At 32.3% G+C, this 25,338-nt stretch overlaps 2 long non-coding RNA genes across 4 annotated transcripts in view; both read right to left on the bottom strand.

Moving 5' to 3' along the window:
* Positions 1-5,866: 5,866 nt before the first annotated feature.
* LOC134274953 (uncharacterized) overlaps positions 5,867-25,338 on the bottom strand; it is a 40,017-nt gene continuing 20,545 nt past the window's right edge. For all 3 annotated transcript variants that reach the window (XR_009993740.1, XR_009993739.1, XR_009993738.1), the window contains 4 exons: positions 12,865-12,933; positions 6,887-6,995; positions 6,594-6,696; positions 5,867-6,497 (listed from right to left, as the gene is read on the bottom strand). This is a non-coding gene — a long non-coding RNA (uncharacterized LOC134274953). The remainder of the gene's footprint in view (positions 6,498-6,593; positions 6,697-6,886; positions 6,996-12,864; positions 12,934-25,338) is intronic.
* Positions 18,515-24,519, bottom strand: LOC134274952 (uncharacterized). The gene is made up of 3 exons (XR_009993737.1): positions 24,402-24,519; positions 22,456-22,510; positions 18,515-18,588 (listed from the first exon to the last, which is right to left on the bottom strand). It is a non-coding gene; the product is annotated as an uncharacterized LOC134274952 (long non-coding RNA).

A 25,338-nucleotide genomic window follows, 5' to 3' on the forward strand; every position in this document is an offset into this window, starting at 1 on the left:
TTTCTTCCTGCATATGTCTTTTCAATTTTGAGCAGCATTGGACAAAATGGTTTGACATGATTTGCCAATGACAACTTCGTTCTTACACTCTGCAACAACTGACCGAAGCTCGACATGTACATCTGGAATGGAATAGTAATGCTACACAGTTTTTATTACACACATTTACTTCCATTAGATGCCGTTTTTGACTATCATTTCTGTCGGACAGAGAGGGGTGTCATACCAGATTTTTGTTTATGATAATGACCTTCTTGAGTAATTATGACATTTAGATAGTATTCCTATAATTGTTAACCACATTTCTCAACAAAACATCATTTTACTATATATAATCTTTATGTTCAGTGTGTCATTAAAATTTTACTTTCCGTTTCCTTATTGGAAGAGTTTTCATATTATGCATTTTACAATAACATTCTCTCTTTTTTAAGGATAGGACATTTCAGAAAGGACGAGTGGAATATATATGTTGACGATTAAAACTCATGCTTATAATGTAAAGAAAATCATGTTTACAAGGTCTTTAAATTTGCTTTTGCCTAGCTTTGAAATATTAACTATTGAGTATATGTTACAAAAATAATGGGAAAAATCCAAGAAAATGTAATAAAACAAAAATTCAAACATTTGTTAAAAATATTAAAAATCCGCTCAGGAATAAAGTTAAAGTTTCATTTTCAGCTATGAGGTATTTAGTATATGTGCATGTAATTATCCTCTACTTACTTTTTTACATCTTTACAAATATTTACCAAGTGACGTTTTCTCTGCCATATGAGTCTGTGCCTTTCCTGTTGATACTATATGTGCAATGTAAAGGACCAGATAATCTGAAAAAAATCTGCTTTCATTAAAAAGATTTTTAAGAATTACATTTAATGAACATGTGTTTAATTATGATTATTCTACAATTTTAATGAAAGATTTCCTTTTCAAAAATAGAAAGAGCTTAGAATTGATTTTTAAAATTCCAAGGCAATTTGGAAGACAGCACTGATATGAGGAAATTTATTTCTGGATCTTAAAAAGAACTTACATGTTAGCTCATAGAATTTTCTGTCACGTCTTCTCATCATCAATTCTTAACAAAGTAACCTCTATGATTTAAGTCTTCATTTAGTAAAATTTACACACTTAATGGCTTTATCAAAGCTTTAATTTATAATTTTATTTCATGGTCATTTAATTTTAAAAAGTTCAAATTCTATTTCGGAAAATTGTCAATAACTTCCCTGAAAATAACATGTTTTAAGTAATAACACTTAAATAATTTTCTGGTAAATAGCTTCAATTGCAAAATCACTTTCCAAGGTATCATATTTTGATTTTAAACCACTTAATAATTTTATTATAAGGATTTTCCTTCCATGGAACAAACTTTCCACAGTTTTTGTCTTCAAAAAGAATGACTACCGAAAACACATTTATACTAACTAGCTTTTCCCTTTCTTAATTAAAGGTCCTAGTCTTTGTTTTATATGATCGACACAAGGAGCTTACAGCGGATGTGGTCATTCAAGGAAAGCATTTTTTAAAGCACAAGTTATAATAGAAATCTACCTATTTTTGTTGTTTTTATTGTTTTGTTTAAGGGATGGTTAAAATTAGTTATTTACTGTTAGTTATCATTTAGGAGATCTATTTAAGGTTATGTGATACTACCTTATATGCTTCCTTGTGTTTGTTTATAAACATGTTATTGTATTGCTTAGAGCTGTATGCTTCACGACATGCTTCCTTACTCTTTACGCATGCCACATAGAATGACTTTCTCTAGTTTTATGCCTGCTGTATGAACAATTTCTAATACGAGGTAAATTATTGACAACTAAGTTGATGAAATGCAAATTTTAGAAGCCTTGTTTAAAATCACCATTTCGTAAGTTCTATGGTTGATACAAAGACCTTGTCAGCAAGTACAATTTATCATTGTGTCAAATGCTAACTGACATTTTTCATATCAATTGTTTGTCAGTTGTATTAAAAATCCATTTCATGGTGTGGATATTTGAAAGAAACTCATTTTACTTCTTTCTCATGTAAAATATCTTTACATTTGATTATTCTTTATTATATTGATGTTAGAAGGTATAAAATAGGGTTTTAAGATATTTTTTTTTTGTTGTTGGTATTTTTAATCATCTCTATTACTGTTAATCGACAATATTTTGATTAATTTTGATCAACTACAAACACATATAGCCTTCCAAACTAATTTTACTGGTCATAGAGAAAACATCATTTTTATATCTTTCTCTACCTTCAGAAAAGTTGACCGTGTGGCGAGGTGGTTTGGACGTCTGCTCTAGAGTCGCAGATAAAGGACTAAATCCTTACGTCGCTGTTTCAAATGTCACTTTGGGACGTCGACACAGATCGTAAAGACCGATGTTCCGTGTCGCAGTAGATGCTGGTAGGAAAAAGATTTTTTCAAGATTTTTCTCATCTAAATATTGACATCATTTTTACATTGTTATATCATAAAGTTTATCATAACTTTTTTATATAACGCATGCTCTTTATATAACACGTTTATGACTTCATGTCATTTCGTTTGATATGAATTGTAGTTATGTAGATACACTTTATGGAGAAAGACTTTTTGATCACTCGTATGAAGGTATGAAGGAAAAAAAATTATTAACTTTGATTGATTAATTGATTGCATATTGTTTTATGTCCTTCACGAGAATTTTTCACTCATATGGAGAAGCCACCACTTGCCGGTGGAGATGAAATTTTGTCCTATACTTCGGCACTTTGGGCCATTGAGCAGGGAGGGATCTTTTTCGTGCAAGCACCTACTGCGACACAGGACCTCCACGTCCCACAGTGAGATTCAACCCCGCGGCGTAAGGATCAACTCCTTATATTGCAACTCTAGTGCAGACGCTCTAACCACTGCGCAACGCGTTCGACTTTTACTTGAAGAAAAAAAAATGGAAGAAATGTACAAATTTCGTTTTTTCCCAGCTTTTGTTTAATTATTCAATGGAATTTAGTCTTGATAAGTGTTCTATGATTTTATATTTCTTCTCAGAGAAAACTAATTAAATTTTAGATTAAACATAACATTTTGATAATTCTACTTTTATAAGATTACTTCTTTCTTCAAAATTAAGATTTTTTAACCATGCTATACGTAGATATGATAAAGTATTTGAATATATACAGTTTTTTTTAATGATAAGTAATCTACAAGAACTATGATTAATTATTTTAAATTTACCTGTGTGTTTTTTTCTCTACTGTACTGAATTATATGCAATTAATTGATTGTAAACATAATTATGTAAATTAATTCCACTTAAGTTTGTTCCAACAGTAACAAAGTACACAAGTTCACAAAAATGCACTCTTTTTATGTAATCTGCGATAAATAACTGTGTTGCAGAAGTTGTTTTAAATCATGATCACCACCAATCTTGTCACAAAGTATCTTTGGGTGTAGGGGATTCAAGTTTGTTCAAATGAAGGGCCACGCCCTCTTTCAATGGGACATGATTAAAAAATATTTAAAATAAAGGCTTCTTTAAAAAATTCTTCTTTAGAACCACTAGGCTCGAAAAGATAAAACTAATGTGGATACCTTTTTAGATATTGTAAATCTAAATTTATTCAAATTATGACCCGAGTGTGGGACCACAATGGATGATTAAAGTTTGACATAGGATTACCTGAAAAAATTTTTTTAATTTTTTTCTCAAGAACAGCAAAGTTGTGATTGGTAATATTTACATGGAATCAGACTTAAGTAGTGTAGATTTAAGATTGTTTAAATCATGATCCCCGGTGGGGTGGGGCCACAATGAGGAATCAAAGTTTTTTTGCATAGAAATGTATTAAGAAAATTTTGTTAAGAATATTCTCAAGAAAAGCAAATCCATGATTGGTCATACGAGGACTGTTCGGAAGTTATTGAGACAATTACATTTACTCCATAAGGGATGGAGATAATTTCATGAAAATTCATCAACATTTTATAAAGAACGAATTAAACAATTATGCAAAACTTCTAATTCCTATGATAATAAGAAAAGTTTCGGTGGAATGATAAACATGCATATGTCTATCGACCCAGAGCAGCATCGCTACGTCATTTAACGTCACGTCAGCCGGAGATGGTTTGTAAAACAATCGCAAAGCGTTTAATACTTTTCCTACTTTGTTATTACATATAACTTTACAAAAATCAAACAGTCTCTCTTCTCAACCTATTCTTTAAAAATGTATGGTGTTGCTACCCCAGTGTAAAATTTTCATTTGTAGGAAAGGATGACTTAGAATCATGCAGTGCTGATTTATGCAACGCGGGTCAACGATATAAATACCGTAATGATATTAATATCGTATGTAATAATTGATGGTTGTCCGGTGCTTTTGATTTCACTCTGGTTGAATTAATTGTAAAAAAAAGTTTATCAATAAAAAAAACCCAACACATTATTTTTTCCCGTTGTTATTGTTTTAGCAGGTCGTCCTGTCTGGAAAAGAGTTCTACATTGCGATACACACAATTTTAGGTATGCTGGCTGCTCCGCCCTTGACGTCAAAATCCATTTTTTCGTTCTTTGCAAATTTCTCTACCGCGCTTTATTGTTTTAATTATCTCCGTATTTGTGATCAAAATTCTTACAAAGTTGCAGAGCATGAATTTGAAATAAAGCTGAAAAATGATACACATAAACTGAATTATTTTCGCTCTTATCATAGGTCCACGAAGAGTTAGAACGTTGGTGTTACATATTTTCAATATCTGATTTCGTGACCACTCCGGGTACCCCTCCTATTGACGCATTTATTTAGCATTGTACACAACATATCAAATATTTGTAAAATACTTTTTGCTTTTATTAATTCTAAGTTTATGTCAAAGGTATAGGCAAAATTTCACCAAAAGACGTTCATTAGAAAGCAAAATACACACAATGTCTCAATAATTTTCGAACAACCCTCGTATATGGAAGCATCCTCAGTTGAAAGTGAATAAATAGGAAAATATCTGGTTAGGAACAACAAAGACATTTGTTATATTGATATGGCAGCATAATCAGGTAATTTAAAACCCAACCCCCCCCCCCAACCCCCCCCCTTAATATTGAACTTATTTTCGCTTTTTGCATTTTTTTTTCTAGCTCATGTGCTCAGGTGATTTACATGTATGTGTCCCAGAGACCTCCTGTTAAGTAATATGTCTTCAATATGTCTTCAGTTAGCATTTTTTACTATATTTAAAATCCTGTAAATTTTTCTTTTTTATGGAACCTTAATTCCAAGTCAATTTTTTTTCAGACCGCAAGTAAAACGTATCGTGGAGTTTTACAAATGCCTTTACATTCACTTAACAAAATTGCGTATGTTTTATTGGAATACGAGGGGTGATTAAAAAGTTAGAGAACAAATTGAATAGCATCCATAAAACAAAACAAAAAATTAGGTTTCAGTGGTCATTATTATTTTAAAGTAGGACACTCTGATTATAATGCACGTCTGCCACCGTTCTGCCGTTGCACGAATCACGTGACTCAGGTGGTCACATGACATGTCTGAAGCATTCTGTTCACAGACTCTAAAATATTTTTCCGAGTTTTATATTTCTTAGTATGCAAGTTGATTTTTATGACAAGAACAGTCCATTTGTCAGAAATGACCAAATCTCGGGAATAGGATGGATGGATAAGGATATCCTTTCCCAGAAAGAACATGGTGACCATCACAACACGAGCCTTCTGTCTTACATGTAGGAATGCAGTTTAAATAATATGGATATAGTTGTTGGGGCCTTCTTTTTATCTTTTTAACATGTTAAAAGTCTAAATTAAACTTAACGATATTTTAGGGATTTAATAATAATATCACAATCAATCCAATTAATGACTGAATGTCTAGAAAGTCTATTGTCTTCATAAGCCTTGTACAAATCATTAAAAGATACTTCAAAGGAATTTCAAAGTTATACGTTCAACTTTACAGCCATTTGTTGCTCTAGTAAGACTGTGACAACCAATTTTCATTAATTACCAGTCACCTATATATTGACGTTATTTTCACATTGTGTCGTCACAATCATGGAGAAAATCATTACCTCTCATATGCTTTTAAAAACATGTGCTTGACTATACGTGTGCCAAATTTAACTCTGATCTGAATCGTGGTTTTGTAAATATAGAGATAGTTAGCGAATTTTTTTTATCACCCCTCGTATTTAAAAAAAAAATAACAATCGTGAGGAAATATGTCCTTCTTTTTTTGGACTGTGGTGACAATATGGAGACATTTTTTTATAATGCAGTCATAAACGTGTTCTTTGCCAATTCGTAGTCACCAGTCGATGATCCAGAATTCACATTAACAGACAAAGGCTGAGAAACATCATAAATGTCATGATTAAGGAATACTTCTGGACTTTCTCTTAAATGATTGTAAACATCATCTTCTGTTGAAACCTTTCTCGCATGACTATAGGGATTTGAGTTCTGGTTTGAATAAACAATCTAAAAGGAGAACAAAACATGATGTGTTACATCATATGAAAAATAAGGTATCTGATAGAGAGATGATTATCATGTAAAGTAATGATGAGGTAAAACCTTAAAATTCACTTCATTTTCTCCATGCATATCATTGTTGCCGTGGGAGGTTTTGTACATCTCTGTTGTGGTATCTGATACAGGGTACTTTTCAGTACATGAACTATAAACAAAAGGAACGAAAAAAAATACTTTGTACATGCATATAACTTATATATGACCCCAAGAAATAAATAATTGTTATCGTTTTTCTTTAAAAACATTGTATATTTAACAAATCTGAGATAAGTAATTTTTGTCCATTATTCTAATATTCTGAAAGCTTTTTTTTCAAATATCTTATAAATATATACATCTTTTTTCGGTTTCTACATTTCCAAATGACAAGGAATACGATGCTGCTGCAAATAATACCGAGACCGAACCCAGCAGATGCCACAGAAATTATAAACCATTCGTTATCTGAAACAAAATAAAAGAAAAGTTTAAAGAACGTATCTTGCGTGAATCGTAATCACTAACCCGTTGGAGAAGTGCAATAAAAAAGCATTTTCTAACCATAATTTTTTTGGTAGTAATAATGAAAAACAAAGTCTGAGAACTTAACATATAAATTGATTTCTGATTTTTCAATTATTCCGAACTGAAAATAAATTGAACTGATGAAATGTTTACTTCACTTTATAATATTGTGACAACATTTGATATTAGAGGCAATAACCATATTACGACTTCTAAAATTCATTTCTTGTGCAGATAGACATTTTGACCATAAAAGAAACACCACGACGTAAAGCTGTCAATATAATACCTTACTATGCAGTATTTTGTTTAATTTTCGTGGATTGTATAATGGTTCTGTTTTAACAAGAGGCCCATGGGCCACATCGCTCACCTGAGAAGCGTTGACCATTCTGTTCTTTACAAGATTTCCCCCTTGTTATACTTAATGCATCCCCACCCTACCCTACTGATCATAATTTAGACATTTTGAAATCTACACTACCCCATGATCCTTCCATGGGCACATATGTTTCAGCTTTTTTGGCCCAGTGGTTCTTGAGAAGAAGATTTTCAAAGATTTTTCCTATATATTTCTATCTAAAACTTTGATTCCCTATAATGGCCCCGCCCTTCCCCCGGGGGTCATGATGTGAACAATTTAGAATCTACACTATACCAGGATGCTTCCACATAAGTTTCACTTTTTCTGGCCCAGTGGTTCTTAAGAAGAAGATTTTCAAAGATTTTTCCAATATATTTCTATCTAAAACTTTGATTCCCCATTGTGGCCCCGCCCTTTCCCCGGGGTCATTATTTGAACAATTTAGAATCTACATTATACCAGGATGCTTCCACATAAGTTTCAGCTTTTCTGGCCCAGTGGTTCTTGAGAAGAAGATTTTCAAAGATTTTGCCTATATATTTCTATCTAAAACTTTGATTCCCCATTGTGGCCCCGCCCTTCCCCCGGGGGTCATGATTTGAACAATTTAGAATCTACACTATACCAGGATGCTTCCACATAAGTTTCAGCTTTTCTGGCCCAGTGGTTCTTGAGAAGAAGATTTTCAAAGATTTTGCCTATATATTTCTATCTAAAACTTTGATTCCCCATTGTGGCCCCGCCCTTCCCCCGGGGGTCATTATTTGAACAATTTAGAGTCTACATTATACAAGGATGCTTCCACATAAGTTTCAGCTTTTCTGGCCCAGTGGTTCTTGAGAAGAAGATTTTCAAAGATTTTTCCTATATATTTCTATGTAAAACTTTGATTCCCCATTGTGGCCTCGCCCTTCCCCCGGGGGTCATGATGTGAACAATTTAGAATCTACACTATACCAGGATGCTTCCACATAAGTTTCAGCTTTTCTGGCCCAGTGGTTCTTGAGAAGAAGATTTTCAAAGATTTTTTCCTATATATTTCTATATAAAAATTTGATTCCCCATTGTGGCCCCGCCCTTCCCCCGGGGGTCATGATCTGAACAATTTAGAATCTACACTACCCCAAGATGCTTCCACATAAGATTCAGCTTTACTGGCCCAGTGGTTCTTGAGAAGAAGATTTTTTAATGACCCAACCATATTTTTGCCTTTTCTTGATTATCTCCCCTTGCGAGGGGATATGTCCCTTCATTTTAACAATTTAAATTCCGCTTCACCCAAGGATGCTTTGTACCAAGTTTGGTTAAAATTGGCCCAGTGGTTCTTGAGAAGAAGTCGAAAATGTGAAAAGTTTACAGACGGACAGACAGACGGACAGACGGACGGACGGACAGACGGAAGGACGACGGACAAAATGTGATCAGAAAAGCTCACTTGAGCCTTCGGCTCAGGTGAGCTAAAAACTGTGAGATATACGTGGTATTGCAATAATATTGATAATCTCCATGAGAATCTTAAGCACGACAAATAACAACAATTAACAACATATACATTTGAGCATAAATAGAACAATTAAAAATCTATACATTTACTATACTCTATATATTCTTTGATATATATATATATATATATATATATATATATATATATAGAAAGCACAAAGAAATTCACTTTTACATGGATACCCACTTCCGCCCCAGCCCGGGGTTGAACTCTCGACCTTCGGAATCTGTCTCCTAGCAGTGCAGGAACAGCGCGCTAGACCGCTCGGCTATCTAGGCAAGTCAAAAAACTTGCTTTCGCGTATATATATATATATATATATATATATATATATATATATATATATATATATATATATATATATATATATATATATATATATATATATATATATATATATTAGGGATGTCAAATCGGTCAATTTTAATATTCGGTTACTCGGACGTTCTTCCGATCGAGTACCCGGGTACTCGGTAAAAGGGTAACTAAATATGAACAAGTAAATTAATGACTAAAACATTCTAAACTCTTATAGAAATAAAACCACGTGCTCTTAAAGGAGGTTTACCCGTAAATGTATTTCTATTGAAACAATGATGAGCACTTCGTGCCCAACGAAATTTAATATAACATTTTTTTAAGTTCAATTTATTTATCAGAAAAAGTTAAACACAAGAAATAAAATCGTAAGTAGTTCGCAGTGTTTTTGTTTTAAAAACATTAATCTGCTCCGTAATTGTACATGTAAAGTAACTCTTTGTTGCTTTTGACGTACAAGTTTCAGTCGTCAGAGCTACGTACAGTATCAACTTGAACTTGACCAAGTTCTCCTAACAGGGCGGATTTACGATTTTCCTACACTTTTTCGATCCTAGATTTTATATAGTATTACGGGACGGTATTTTGAAGTTTGGTGCAACGATGGATATCATTTTTTTAAAAGCCTTTGCCTTCAGCCATTTGTTTTGACGTGTAATCAAACACAACCATATCAACAATGGCACGTGTAATATCATTTCTCTCTTTTCCCGAGATTTTGCGGCTTCTCGGAGAATTGACAAAATTATCTAATTTATTCAAACATAATAGACCTTAAACGATGTTCAGGGAAAACAAATAATTAAAGCAAACCAAAAATAGGGTAGAAGACAGCCAAAGGTGAGAAAAGCGAGGTAGCAGGTGTTTGGTCACGATAATTACTGTATAAACACTGCCACAGCCGATAACGGTCAATTAGAGGCGTAGGAAACCCTAATTACTGTATGTACAAGTGCTATGAACATTTTACGTTTTAAAACAGATTGTTTAATGCATTGATAAATAAACATAGAAATATTCAAAAATATACATCCGAGTAACCGAGTACCGATTCTAGTATTCGATACTTGGACGTTCGATCGAGTACCCGGTTAACCGGGTACTCGTTGACATCCCTAATATATATATATATATATATATATATATATATATATATATATATATATATATATATATATATATATATATATATATATATATATATATATATATATGCTCATGATATATATATTAAGTTGATATATCCTATTAAGAAAATTGCAGGATATAACGAGGTGGTATTCGAACAAATGGCAAACATTTGAACATTATTTCTCGATTTATAAACATAATTTGATATAATGGATCGTTAATATAATAATTTACCGACACATGGACATAATCACCATTTAAACGCAAATATAAAAATGATACCATTATTTGGTTGATTTTATAATATTTTAGTTTTTCTTAGCCCTCGTGTATAAATGTAAAGTATTCATCAAAATGAGCTTTGGATTATCAATGTACACATTCGAAGATCCTATCTGGTGGGACAGAGGGTCCAACCTCTTCTAAATTCATTTTTTCAAACATTACCACATAACCCCAATTTTCCTAAGCTATGACAACAGTTTTGAAGTTGAAAGCTAATAGCGCTTAAATTGACATTCTCAAAAGTAAAAGGTATTTTTTAAAACCAAATCCACAAACTTTTGGATTCACCCTCGTATATTGTTTGACATGCATTTAGATTTTAACAAAAAGTGAAAATATTACCTATAAAGGTTCTGGGTCTGTTGCATGGATGATCTTGATGTCCTTCAATTATTGATGTGACATCTTTTTTTGCAAATAAAATATCGATTTCATTTAATCATTATAAAAAGAAACTATTCAAATTTCAATAAAGAACTTTATGTAATACATCATTACCTGAATCAAAAGTATTTGTAGCTCACATGATTTTTCACACAAACTAGAGGTACTATGAGCGATGAGCTCAGTAAATGATACCCCCACCTCCAATATGGTTATAACTGATGAGAAAGTCCATGTTTTGCTGTGGCCGGGAAACCCAAAATATGTGTCGGATCAAAAAAGTAAAATTATAGGTGCACAATGGCAATATGTAATGAAGATTCTGTAAAAGTTTCATTAAATTTCACTCAGTGGTATAAGAGGAGTTGCGGATAAGAGATGGGTACCCTAAAGCATAACAGACGGACGGACAGAAAGACGGACGGACGGACATACCGATTACAGTATACCCTCCCACTTTTCAAGCGGGGGGTATAATATAGGTCGCATTCTTCTCGCAACAAAACTTAACATTTCTAAACTTCAGTACGATACATGATCCAAATATGTATTGAATATCTTATTATAATTGTTAATGTTCTTCGAAGTCAGTATCTCAAGTTTTAAACGTCGATGTTTTGAAGGGGGCTTTATCTATAAATCGTATAATGTAGCATTTGTTGATTGACTGACGTTTTTCATACTAATTGTTAGTTATTTATTTATACACTGAATTGATAACGGATTTTCCGTTATTTTCCGATTTTGACAAGGAGCACAGGACTAATGTGAGCGGTCTAAAGGGGATGCTCACTTCTCCATGGCATCTGATCCCACCTCTGATGTTTTGGAGGTCCGTGTTTGCTCTGCTCCTATTTTCTATTATTTGATGGACTTTTGATTTTGAATACTGTTTGTTATCTCTAATGTTTCATTGTTTGATTCTAGCATACATATTCACAAATAACATTAATTATTATGTACCTGCATTTTTCAAACTGACTTTTTAAAGCTTAATATTTTTCTAAGTACTTTTCATATTTCCATACTCGTCTTAGTTTTGTCGAAAGGTGGCACCGAAAAATGACAAAGCTGCCTAACGACATAATGCAAAAAGGAAGTGTTTATTGTGTAAAATAATAACTGTGCTCTTTCTCGGAAAAGACGAAATATGTATCAAGTTGAGGCTCGCTTGAAATAAAATATAAATGTATTTAAATATGTATTTGGGACATTTCAAAATTCAGCATTTCTATCAGTTGTTTAATTTGATGTTTAAAAAATCATTCATGTAATAGAACTCGTATGTGGTCAATTTTCAGGGGTTGGTAATAAACAAGAGCAAAATTCCTATCTCTAAAACTATATGTATATTAGTTTTAGCAAGATCAGTGTCAAACGTACTTCTTAAACTTTCAAATAAAGATTTCCATTTTTTCATCGATATTTTTCTTGACTTTATTAAAAATTATTAGTAGAAATTTTAACGGTTAAAACATCTTTTGCTCACATTTCAAGACAGAACTACAGATTTTTTTTAATAATAAAAGACTTTACTCTGAGTGAGAGACATTTATACCAATCATTTAACCTTTGATAGGATATATTCATGTCAGCCCCAGTGGCCTATGGATACAATCGGAAGTAAAGTTATCTACTTGATTTATAATTTGAGAAATCAGTCAAGAAAGTCAGTTTAAATTACGCTGTGATTAAATACTTATTACACTTTTTAAAAGATATTTTTAAAAAATTCAAAAGGTTTTTTTATCCTCAAATAATTTAAATGCGTGTTCCTTTAATGTCATCTTTTTCGTGGGTTAAAAAGAACAAAGAAATCTTACTTGGATAGCTTTTTGAAGAACTTTGAAATCCAATGGAGCCTACGGGTGCAACGGTTGAAATAATAATCTCTGAAATAGAGACGTATTAACGATATGAGATACTCAGCAACAAAAATACTCAGGCAATAAACTTCATCATTTGCATCTTTAAATATTAAGGTTCATTGATATTTTTTTAACAAAAAAGGATCTTCGGAAAAAATGACGATACCATTGTAATGTTTATTTTTTGATATTGAAGAGAAGGAATGTCTTAAAAGAAAAATAATGAAATTGGATAAAATATTCCAGGCATTGTGTAAAATAATCAGTATTGCGGGATTTTGTAGTGAAGTGAATATCAATTCTTTCTTCCATTTTAATGCGGGACTGAAGATCGTGGCAATGAATGACAGCGGGTTGAATTTTTTTTTTTTTTCATTTTTGTAATGATTACTTACATCCGCATTAACAAAATTGCCATTTTGTTACTTTTAATATGGGTGAACCTTAGAAAAAGTATTATATATAATTGGTCAAAACATAACACTGATCGAAGGTCCCCTTCATAAAATTCATTTTATTATATAGCTTTAAGTTGGTGTTGGGTGAAATATAAGTACATATAGATAACAAACAGTATTCGAGTTCAAAACTCCCGAACACAATACAGATCAGAAGCAGGGTAAAATCTGGCCTCTTAAACATTAAAGGTTTGCTTTCCATATGCAAAATATCTGATCATGTGAGCAACTGCATGTCATAGAAAATTGAATTTCATTATCGTTGTTATAGAAGGAAAGACATCAGCAAATGTAAATATTTAAGGAATGTTTTCAAAATTTTTGTGAGTTATTGGTGTATGAATCACACATGTCCCGTAGGCATATTTCATGATGCGCGCTAGCTTCACATTTTACATGTATGGAAGCACCGAAAATATACCCAATGTTTGATTTTTTCTCGCCGCCCTATATCGTTATACTTTTACTAACGTCGCTGTAGCCTTATTGTGACGTCACATTAACGCACGTTTCTCTGTGTATATTTTTACGCATGAGTTTACACGAAAATGGTAATCAAATCAATTTCACAGTTGACAGTAAAGAAACACAGCAAATATAAATATTGGAATATATTTACATTCAGTGTAATTTTCTTTATGAAATCCATTAAAAATCCACGACGTTGAAATTTCTAAAACACACGCGAAACCTTGTCACCGCGCAGTAGAATACACAGTAAGAACTACATGCATTTTCAATATTTAGGAACATCAAAATGTATATTGTTTTGACTAAATTTCATTTTAAAAAAAAACATTTCAAAATTAATATAAAATACAACAAATTAAAAATTAATATGCCATTTTTTTCACGCTATATTTATTTGCGTTATTTAACTTTCCATTGTCACAAACGGCATTTAACGTCAGGAACGGTTATTACGTTTATTAAGCACACCAATACCGAAGGGCGCTAAATTCACATTATAAACGTGAACGAAATAAACAGTTATGCTAAAGGGAAATAAGAGAATGTAAATATAAGCATTGGATTCATATTTTGGGATGTCTTTGGTCCTATAACACATTTGGCCGTGCCGACAAATATGAATTCAATGCTTGATTGAATGCAGGACGTCATGATGATTGATTGTTTTCCACACCATCGGACCACGGCGTATCAGACCATCGCACTTTAGCGCATTTTTCTCTTAGGAACGAGCCATCGGACTTTTGCGTCCGTAAATAGAACAAGCCATCGGAATCTGGCGCAGACCATCGGGGTTTGTCGAGACCATCGGACTTTGGGTCACCATCGCACTTTGGCGTCTTACAAATAAATGTCATGACAAAGAACACACTGGTCAGACAAATCAGACAGAAGATTATTACCTTTTATGGCATCTGATCTTATATTTGATGCCTAAAGAGGTTCGTGTTTGATCAACTTCAAAAACATAATGTTTCGCCGCCTTTTCGGTTTGAATATTGATCGCTTTATTCATACAACTGGAATATTTATGGAATTTTTAAATTATGTATCCCTAATAAACAAAAGAAAGAAAATTTCCATTTGTGAAATATAAATTTAAATATGTATGTTACTGATCTTTTTATATGTAGAAGAATATAACGAAAATGTTCGGTGTTAAAAGGGTTCTTCAATGGGTCTATTGTTGTTAATTATCGGTATTGTATGTTTAAAAATAGTTCTTAGGTTAATTTGATCTTCTTGCATGGGTTAAATGTGGCAGACGTTTTCGTATGTCGCTTCCACTTTTATAGAAAAGTCCAATAAGTCTCAATGATAGTGCATTATCAACAAAATTTCTACATTGTAATTCTTAAGATATTTTACATGCTTGTGGTAATTTTCAGCTTGTTTAGCTTTAACTTTTTCTACAACATCGTTATTTAGCATTAAAACAGCGTCTCTCTACTATAACTGTTCAAAAGGTAAATTATACCTGTTTATACGATAAATTCTATTACAAAGTAATATTTGAATAATATATACTTTTTTATCATTTCAATAACCGTTTTTTTTTAAATAATAGCTAAGGAATGCGTAAACTAAACACGTAAACGCTTTCAAAATGTTGTTTTCATATGAATACTTACCATTCACATACCAGTTTGACAGTTATACCTGTGAATATTCTGCATTCATTCCCATATCTTTGAAATCCAACATCACACTGACATGTTTTTCTATTCTCGTCTTCTTTGAGGCAAGCACTGCCTTTAGTTTTCATTATGCACTGGTCTGTCAACTCACAAGTTGCATCGAGAGAAACATTTCCTAAAGAGTGATCATAAGTTATGTTTGCTAAAAATATAAGGTTACTGTTTTAACATTCCTTCTTTCAAGAATAGTTGTTGCAATATTTTTAACTTCGAAACTTGTGAAGATAAATGAAACTCTTACTAAGTATACATCTTTGGTCAAAATGCATATAGCCTTGGGAACACTGACACACCTTTCTGTCATTGAAATTAGCACATAACGTAGCCCCATTTGTTCTCCTACACTGACGTTTATCATGGCATCTCTCGAAAACATATTTTTCTGCAAAGTAAATACTAGTGATTGGTACTTGTATAAAAACGGAGGAAGATATATAAAATATTTTGGGGGGGACCTGTGTCGTTCTACTACAAAGCAGCGTTATGTGACGTCACAATAACAACGTTTGTTTTTACCTGTTGACTTCTGCAACTGTGATATAAGCATAACATTGTTTTAAAATAATCAATAACGTACATAATTTACGAAAAGAAAAGAAAATTTATTCATTATTAATAAGTTTTATTTGATTTATGTAGTTTGTTAATATTAGAATTCTCTTCCTTTGGTTGATAGTTCATAGCAATTACAGTTGTGAATAAATACCTCGATGATATATTGAATATTGTTTAAAGCCGAGTCGGCATTTTTTCAGCCATGTTTCGGCGGATTCGATGATATATAAGTGCAAAAGTGCAAAAAGATAAGATAAAATTCAGCAAAGAAAGCGGTTTAAATCAGGGAAATATGTTTATTTATATGTTTAAATATACTTGTACCTATAATTGCTTACATGTAGATTTTATTGTTTCAAGTCTTTCATAGGTCCTAATAGGTGTTGGTTGTTGACGGGAAATGGTTGGGGGGGGGGGCAGAAACAAAATGATTGGAATGAAGAAGAAAAGGACTTATCTGTTTTAATTCTTTCTAATCCAAACAAAATGCTCGTTTTCCGGAAAAAATAGTTTTACATTCAGATGTTTGTCAGTGCTTACTTACCCTTTCAGTGCAGAAAGGTCAATATTGATGACACAAGAGTACGACAATAAAAGAAAACGTCATATTTCTTATTTTGTCATAAATGTGTACTTCTTTCTTTGTTAAAATAAAGAGATGAATCATTTCTTTCAAAATATATGAATTACAACATTTTCACACAAAGACTTTTTAAGATATTACCTGTTATGCATGTCGGAATTGTAAAAAATACGACAAGAAAAAACGGGGTGATACTTACAATGTGCTCCATTATAATTTTTTACACGAGATGAATTACAATGAATTTGTCTTCATTTTAAAGATACAAGTCATATAAATTAAATACTTGTTGATTTTGAATGTGATTTGACAGTTTTGGTTCTTTTTAGCGCATATTTGGGGTAGAACAATAATAATCTATTTTTAGTATTTCACACTGTTTTAGCACATGCTCCTGTGTAAAAATAAGCACATAAAGGAATTGTTTTTAATATCTAAATATTAAGAGCAAGTGGTCAGGAAAGAAATGTCAAAGTTTTGAAAATTTCACACAAAGACATATGGACAAAGCCCCCCCCCCCCCCCCTCCTTAAAATACAAGATTTCCTAGGCTTTCACTCCGATATTTCGATATAATTCACCGTAAAGAATTTCCTTGTACGTACAAGTATGTTAGTAGCTCCACTTTTATCAGTTTATTAAATGGAGGCAATGTATAAAAATAGACTTAAATTCATAAGAATACAGGTATCCATTCAAAATAAAAGTTTAATTTACTGTAGAAGCACATATTTTTGTGGCCTAAAATTCCGTTGATTTGTCATCAAAAATAATTTCGTGGGCATTTAATTACGTTGTTTTGAAAGTAATCCTATTCATAGTCACATAAAATTTCAATTGGGATTTGATTTTGTTGATAATTGTTAACAACGAAATAAACGAAACTCAATACCCCACGAAATATGTGCTTTTACAGTATTGTGAATATTTTGTCACCTGTTTAGAATGCAAAGATAAGAATGCACATTTTCAACTGACACTTAAATGAGGACAAGACTAATACCTTTGTCCTTGATTACACTCCGAGGTAAAGGTTTAAAGATCAAACATGGTGTTACCCAAAGAAAATAGTTTTATTAAATTTTGACCTATACTCGGCACCCATGACAATTGCGCAAAGAATCTTTCGTTCCAAAGCCTACTGCGACATGAAACCTCGATTTATACGGTCTCATCCGAAAAACCAGTCTTCACATCCCACAGTTGGATAAAAACCCACGACAAAGATCAATTCCTTACTCTGCCTGCGACTCTAGATCACACGCTCTACCATTTCGCCATTCGGGTAACTTCAAAAATTTAGTTCAAATTCTAAGGTGATCGGCAAATTGTAGAAAAATATTAATTTCAATGTAAAGGTCTTGTCATAAAAAATACATATGTGGAGAATGAAAGATATAACACAAAGTCTTCGAAAATTATGGCAAGGGGTAAAGCTTGGAAAATGTTTTACAAAAGTTACTAAAAGTTCAAAGTCAATGTCCAAACCAAAGGGGACGACTTACAACAAAACTGCACTTGTGAAATATGAAAGCCATATAGCCCTAACTTATCAGATTATGGGCAAGGTTAAAGTTTTGTGGACAAACAAACAGTTAAATGTACAGACCTACAGACTACCGGAAAGGGTTAAAACTCTCTACACCAAAATCCTCGAGTAACGCGCGGGATGTAAAAATGAAATGCGGATTATATCTTAAAAGCAGAAACATAATGATTGTGCAGTATTTCTTCTCTTTTAACATGGTTTAAAAACACTAATTCAGGGTTTCTAAAGATATTAAAATCAGCTTTATATTCTTGATGGAATATTGATAAACTCATACCTTTTAAGTATTGTTCCAATTTTTCTCTAGGGATATTGTAAGTGCCACGCTTTTGAATAAATGAAATAACCTCTTCGAAACAGAATGTTCTGAAAAAGTAATAGTCGCAAAATTTAAAATTAAATTGATTGATTGAATGTTGTTTTACGAAATATTCGAGAATGCTTCATTCATATATTGATATCATAGGAAGACATGTACGGGTTGAGGACCTCAAATTTAAGTTCTGAATTTGGCTGAAATATTACAGACTCGGCGTGAAACAACAATTTTCAATCAGTCACGAATCAATCCAATTAATCCTGCATTCGGCACTTATTGTTAATGAACATTTATTTAATTTGAGAAGTCTTATGTCAATGCCTATTTTGACGTGGTATCATAGTTTTGTCTACTTTATAAGACACTAACTTCTTATTTTGGACTTTTAGCTAAGGAACAGGTGCATTCTATGTTTACATCTTAGGTTCCACGCAGTTTTCACGGTCCAAGTCCCCCTAATTAGGAAGTTACTACATGTACCATACCGTTTCGCTAATGTATTAAAGATACTTTTAGAGTAGATTAAAGCAAAATTCTCTTTAAAGGTAGCAAAGTATATATATTAGTTATTGCTCAAGTAAGTCATATTCGCTAACCTATCTTAGTAAGTTTTTTACATTACTTTTGCTATTCTCACATTTCTTCGCATGAATAAATGCAAAGCTGTGGTAGTAGGAAGGCAAGACTGTACTTTTTCAAAGGTCAATTACCATAAAATTATTCCGTTAGATTCAGTGATCAGGGTGTGTGAAAATACAGAATGCGTAGAATTGTTTTATCCGTTTATACGTACTAGTATTTGAAAAGTCAAAAGACATGATAATTTTTTTACCTCTGCCAGAATAGCGACGAAAATTAAATGTCCCACACGAGCAAATAAAAAGAATGATTGCAGTCACCAGTGGCGGATCCAGAAGTTCATGTAGGGGGGTTTTGAGGCCCAAAGGGCCGAAGGGGGAGGGCATGGGATGGGGTGTCCCCCTCCCATAGGTGGGGGTTCGGGGGGCCTCCCCCGAGAAAATTTTGTTTTAGATGGTTCTAAATGGTGCATTTTCCAGCATTTTGGGGGTACTTTTTGTAGTTTTTTTAAAGACCGATCATCACAATTTTTTAATAAAATGTTTTCAATTTAATTTAACTTTAACACAAGACTTTAGACTTTGCTTTAAAAAATTGTTAAATCTGACAATTTTAGGAATGCAAGCAGTTGACTTCAAGTTGTCTTTACTTTAAATGCACCTACAATTAATTTAGTCCTATATGTCAAGCTGACTTCCAAGATACAACTAATGTGCAAAATTTTTAAACACTAAAACAAATTAAAAATTTAATTTTTTTCAGAATCCCTGACTAGTGCTTTTCAATTTACTCGAGTATATACTGATAATTATATGATTTGGAATATAAAAGCACGTGTACAATTAATGAAATTTCAAACTGAAGAAAAAATTACATAAACTGGAGAATTTGTCAAAACTAGAGGGGTTTGCTAAGCCAACCTGGTTTTGTTAAAAAAAATATTTTATTAATTTTTAAAACAGTAAAAAGAAAACCTGAATAATAGTTTATTCATAGTTTTAAAAACATGCATTTTATCAGCAAAAGAATATTACTGAGCAGCACCATAACTATGCAGTTTTCTGTTGTTGGTACCTGACTACATATATTGTACTGTGATCTTGTGACTTCACTAGATGCACGGACTACCCGATCTTTGAGGCACTCTCTCTGTTGTTTTTTCTTTAAGTATACTTGAATGTTAGTTGAAATATCAAAGAAAAGTTGGAAATAATTGAGATTTATTTTTCAACTTTACGTTTCGCGCACTGTTGGAACTTAGTCCCCATACCCACATGTTCTTTATTCATGTTTCAAGATATTTGTAAAATTGGTTAAATAAATGAATATTATCGATTTGCAACTGGAATCTTTCATAAATTCGTAAATTGCAATCAATTATCATTAATCCTTTATCTTGTTTGTATATTTTGTAAATGAAATATAACGAGATATCAAACAGTATTCTATCTCAAGATCCATAAAACAATACAAAATAGTAGCAGAGCAAACATGGGCACCTGAAACATCAGAGGCGGGATCAGGTACCATAGAGGACTGTACATCCCCTGCCGACCGTTCAGACCCGTCATCTGCTCTTTTTCATGATCGGGAACTAGCAGGAAAATTCATTGATATTTAGTGTATAAAAATGGACTTAAATTTATATGAAAAAAGCCAGTTAGCATTTGACTCAATGATAAATTGCATTTGCTGACAAGGTCATTGTATCGACTATAGAACTTACGAAATGATGACTTAAAACGAGCTAGCCGAAATTCTTGTTTCATCAACCTGTTTGTCGATAAATTACTCGTTTTAGAAATTGCACTTACGTAGGGCTTGCCCTAGAGTATCGAATTTGCTGAGATGTATACACTTTGTATGAAGGTGATGTAAGTATTTTGTTGCATAAGTATGAGAGGCTTACGATAGAAAGGTTGAAATCATCACTTTTATCATACAGGTCGATTGTTAGATTACCATTAATGTTTTTTTTTTCCAATTAAATCATCTCAAAATATGAAACATATGTGTCAGACTCATTTCAAGCTCATCGGGATATACATTGTATCGTATTAACATAATAATGGAAATAAACATTGTTAATTGTTAATTGACAAAACGTCCGCGATATATCTAAATGTCGAGTTGAACGCCACAACAAGTGTTTTTCTTCTTTTCATGATTAAGATTTTAGACAAATTCTGCTTCATATGAATACAGAAATGGATCTGCTAATAACGTAAATATGTTTTCTATTTTCTCACGTGTAACCTAAAAAATAATGCAAAACGGTTTAAATATATCTTTTTTAGAAAAAATGTTAAAAAAAGGTATAACTCTGTTTCACATTGAATTGGAAGATCATCTAGAATGAAATCATTTGGATCATTTTTTATGTAAGAAGGATGTGTAGAAAACGAACATTATGTAGTCCATTTATATTCCCTATATATTCTATACAAGCGCAAACAGTTATAACACTACATATTGGCTGGATTTGAGGTCATATACACCGGCGGGTTATTGTGATGTCACAATCAACAACTCAAACAATGTTGTAAACAATGACTGCAACGGCCGCAGCTGGGTACATATCTGAGCAGGAAAAATATTCTACAAACCTATTGCAGGATTATGTTTAAACATTTGGACATCTTACACAGCGAAACTCGGAAAGGAAAACACGGAGGTTACAAACTGTAATATATTTTTTTTCAACGACGGAAGTTCGTTTATGAAAATGGTGTCGTCATAAAGCCTTCGATGTCTCATTTTTTCACATTCAAACTATATAATAAAACAATTATGGACTCTTAATATATATAAATATCCATATTGGCTTCGCCTCGGTCGATATGAATATTTTTCTGGTGAATAACAAACCATATTAACAACCAAAAGTGTCCATAATTGTATAGTATTCAATTTCAAAGTCCATAAATCAATACAAATCAGGAGGGGAGCAAACACGGACCTCAGAAACATCAGAAGTGGGACCAGATGCCATGGAGGAGTGAGCTTCCCATGCTGACAGGCACATCCACGGTGTTCTCCTTGTCATGCATGATCGGGAATTAACAGAAAAATCTGTCGTCAATTCAATGTATAAATAATGGACTAACAATAAATATGAAAAACGTCAGTCGGCATTTGACTTAATGATAAATTGTATTTGCTGACAAGGTCATTGTATAGAAAATAGAACTTACGAAATTATCTAGCTGACCCATTTATATGCAATTTTTAGTGTACATTTTATCTACACAAATATACTTTGAATTAAGATTTTGTATATAATATTTGTTTTGTTTTTAGAGTATCAAAACATTGTATAAAAAGATTATATTTACCCAGTTTCTTGTCCAGTGCAAACAAAACATGAGATTATATAATATATCAGAACACCTAAAAAAGTAGAGTTTTTGTTAATATACATCAATTTCAATATGTTTGCAATATACAATATAACCAACAGTTGGCTTGAAAAATAACATTTCTTAACTGCGGATATCCTCTACTTTTATGTTAAAAGATAATATTGTTTCTTGGTGAGGTGAAAATAATGACTTAAAAGGGTCTTTTCACTAGGTATATTTAAACAGAAAGGCGGATTCCGTACAATGTTCAAGGTGATATAATATCTAATATAATAGATATGTTAAGGAACATAAATCAATATTATATTTATGATGTGATTAAAAATCACTCAAAACATAATTAAGGAATGCTATTCTGTACATTAAGGGAATGCTTCTAAACTTTTATTCCCGAAACAGTCCTTCCAAATAAAACGGAGGAAAAAACGTTTTTCTGTACATATCTCAATGAAGTTGAATTATGTTGGCTATTTAAATGTAGAAATCAAGCTTCTACGTGCAAATTTGTATCGCTGAAATAACCAACACATTATTGTCCCCCGCTTGAAAAGTGGGGGATATTAATTTGGGTTTGTCCGTCCGTCCGTCTTTCTGTCGGTCTGTAACGCTTTCGTTTCCACACGATATCTCGAGAACCCTTTGAGCCTTTACAATGAAATTTAGCATAGCAACTCCCTATAGACTAAAGAAGACCCCTATTGATTTTGAAGTCAAATGGTCAAAGTTCAAGGTCGTAAATTTACACATTCTGTCTGTGTGTAACACTATCATTTCCGGGCGATATTTCAAGAAGATTTTGAGCTTATGTAATGTAATTTTATACCAAAACTCCCTAGGACCTCTCTCACCCCTCTCAAAGTGCCCCGCTCTGTTTGTTTTATTAGTATTTATAGTATTACATGTCGCAATTTTTAGCACAGGGGCATGAGTAGAGTTATTGCGTATAAAACAGGTTCTCGGCGGACTTTATGTTCTTATTACACCTATTAGAACTGTTTAATAAAGGCTTTATAAATCAAACACCATGGATTGTGTAAAATTTTGAGAATACCGAACATGAATATATACATGTATGTGACTTCACTTCTGCATATACTTCACTACCTGTAAAGAGAATACGTGGTCTAGTGGTATGTCTCTCGCTTCACAAATGAGAGGTCCCGGGATCGAGTCTCGGTCGATCCTTTTTTTTTTTCTTAATACTTTTCTTTTTCTTTTACTAAATGATAGTATTCAGCACGTGAAATGAAAAAATTATGAGGTTATAAAATCATCATTACAGTGTGATAAATATTCCATATAAAAAGAATCTTCTATACACATAATAAAGAATAAGCAATCAAATCTTTATATGCATATTGACATACATGTATTTTATTTGCTTCAGTATACATGTATACTTTTAATAATTCTACAAATTCAGTCAGGGGGATCCGACTTTTTCCCTAAGCGGGGGACACGAATTCTCTGAATTAGCTTGTTTTAATCTATTACGGTAACTCTACTACAGGAAGAATGGTCGTGAAGAGTGATTTTCCTCCGTAGTTACACAGTTACACTTCCTTCTTAGGTTTAGGCCAATGTTCCCTATTTAGGAACCTATCATGTACATGAAATATATGAAATTAATGATAACATTTATGCGAAGCTTTATTATATAAACTCATTGTAAATGAAAATGTGACATAAAACATAGAATATGTCACCTAAAACAGATACTATCCAATAAATAACGTTGACTACATAGATGCACGGTATCACATGAACATATTTTATGGTTTATGCTTTAAAATTCATCTTAATTATCATAAATTAATTGGGTTTTTCGGTCTCATTATGTGGTAAACAACATTTGTTCAAGTAGGCACAAATGGTCATGCATGAAGATACAGAAGAATTATTATTGGATACATACTCACCTGTTATATACAGATTTGCCATTTTACTTCCATGAGACCGGACACAAACATAATGAAAATAAATTAGTTTGAAGTTTGACCTCATGCATAAAACATTTTCCTTGAATATCTATATCCTGATTTCCTCGTTCAAAATACACTCTGTATCATAAATCTATTTACAGAATGTGTTCGTAGAAAACATGCTCGAAAAATCAACAATAGAAATCGATGAAGGTTCTCATGTTAAGTGTATATATTTCACAACACGTTCTCTTGAATTTTGAATGTTGCAGACTAATACTAATATTCGGGGTATTTTCGTCTGATTTTGTCTACTACTGCACTAACATTGGGGGTATTTTTGAGGTATTTTTTACTAATTTTTTCTAATTTTGCATTTTCTCGATAAAACTGATCCATTTTTTATTATAACAAAAACATATGTATACACTCACATTTTTTTAATCACACAAATGCTGTGATGGTGGTTATTGACAATTAAAGAAAATTAATACTGAGACCAATGTATACGTCTTTGAATATATGTATATTGATTAACCTTGAAAGGAGCTGTATTTTACTTCCATGTGTTTAAGAGGCAGTCCGCCGAAAAACCAGGCAGGGTTGTATTAATAGGAGGCACATCGAATGTGACGAATATTTGAAATTTTATTGAAAACAATATCAATGTAGTCCAAATGGAATAATGTAATCGAAGATTTGTTTTAAAATTGCTTATTTAGTAAAATATCCTTTTGTTTCGTGTTCTTGAATTCCCCTATATAAACCATTGAATTTAGGTCAGAAACAACGAACTGTAATTTCCAATACTTATTTAACAGGACTATAATTCATGCTGAACTAAATCTAGAAATATTTCGTCTTTCAGTTTCAAAAATAAAATTGGTGGGCAAAACACTTTTGATAGTAGTTTTCTGTCAAAATATAGAGACGT

This window comes from Saccostrea cucullata, unplaced genomic scaffold, assembly GCF_032062105.1.
Source record: "Saccostrea cucullata isolate Sc308-1 unplaced genomic scaffold, CSIRO_AGI_Scuc_v1 ctg147, whole genome shotgun sequence".
Lineage (NCBI taxonomy): Eukaryota > Metazoa > Mollusca > Bivalvia > Ostreida > Ostreidae > Saccostrea > Saccostrea cuccullata.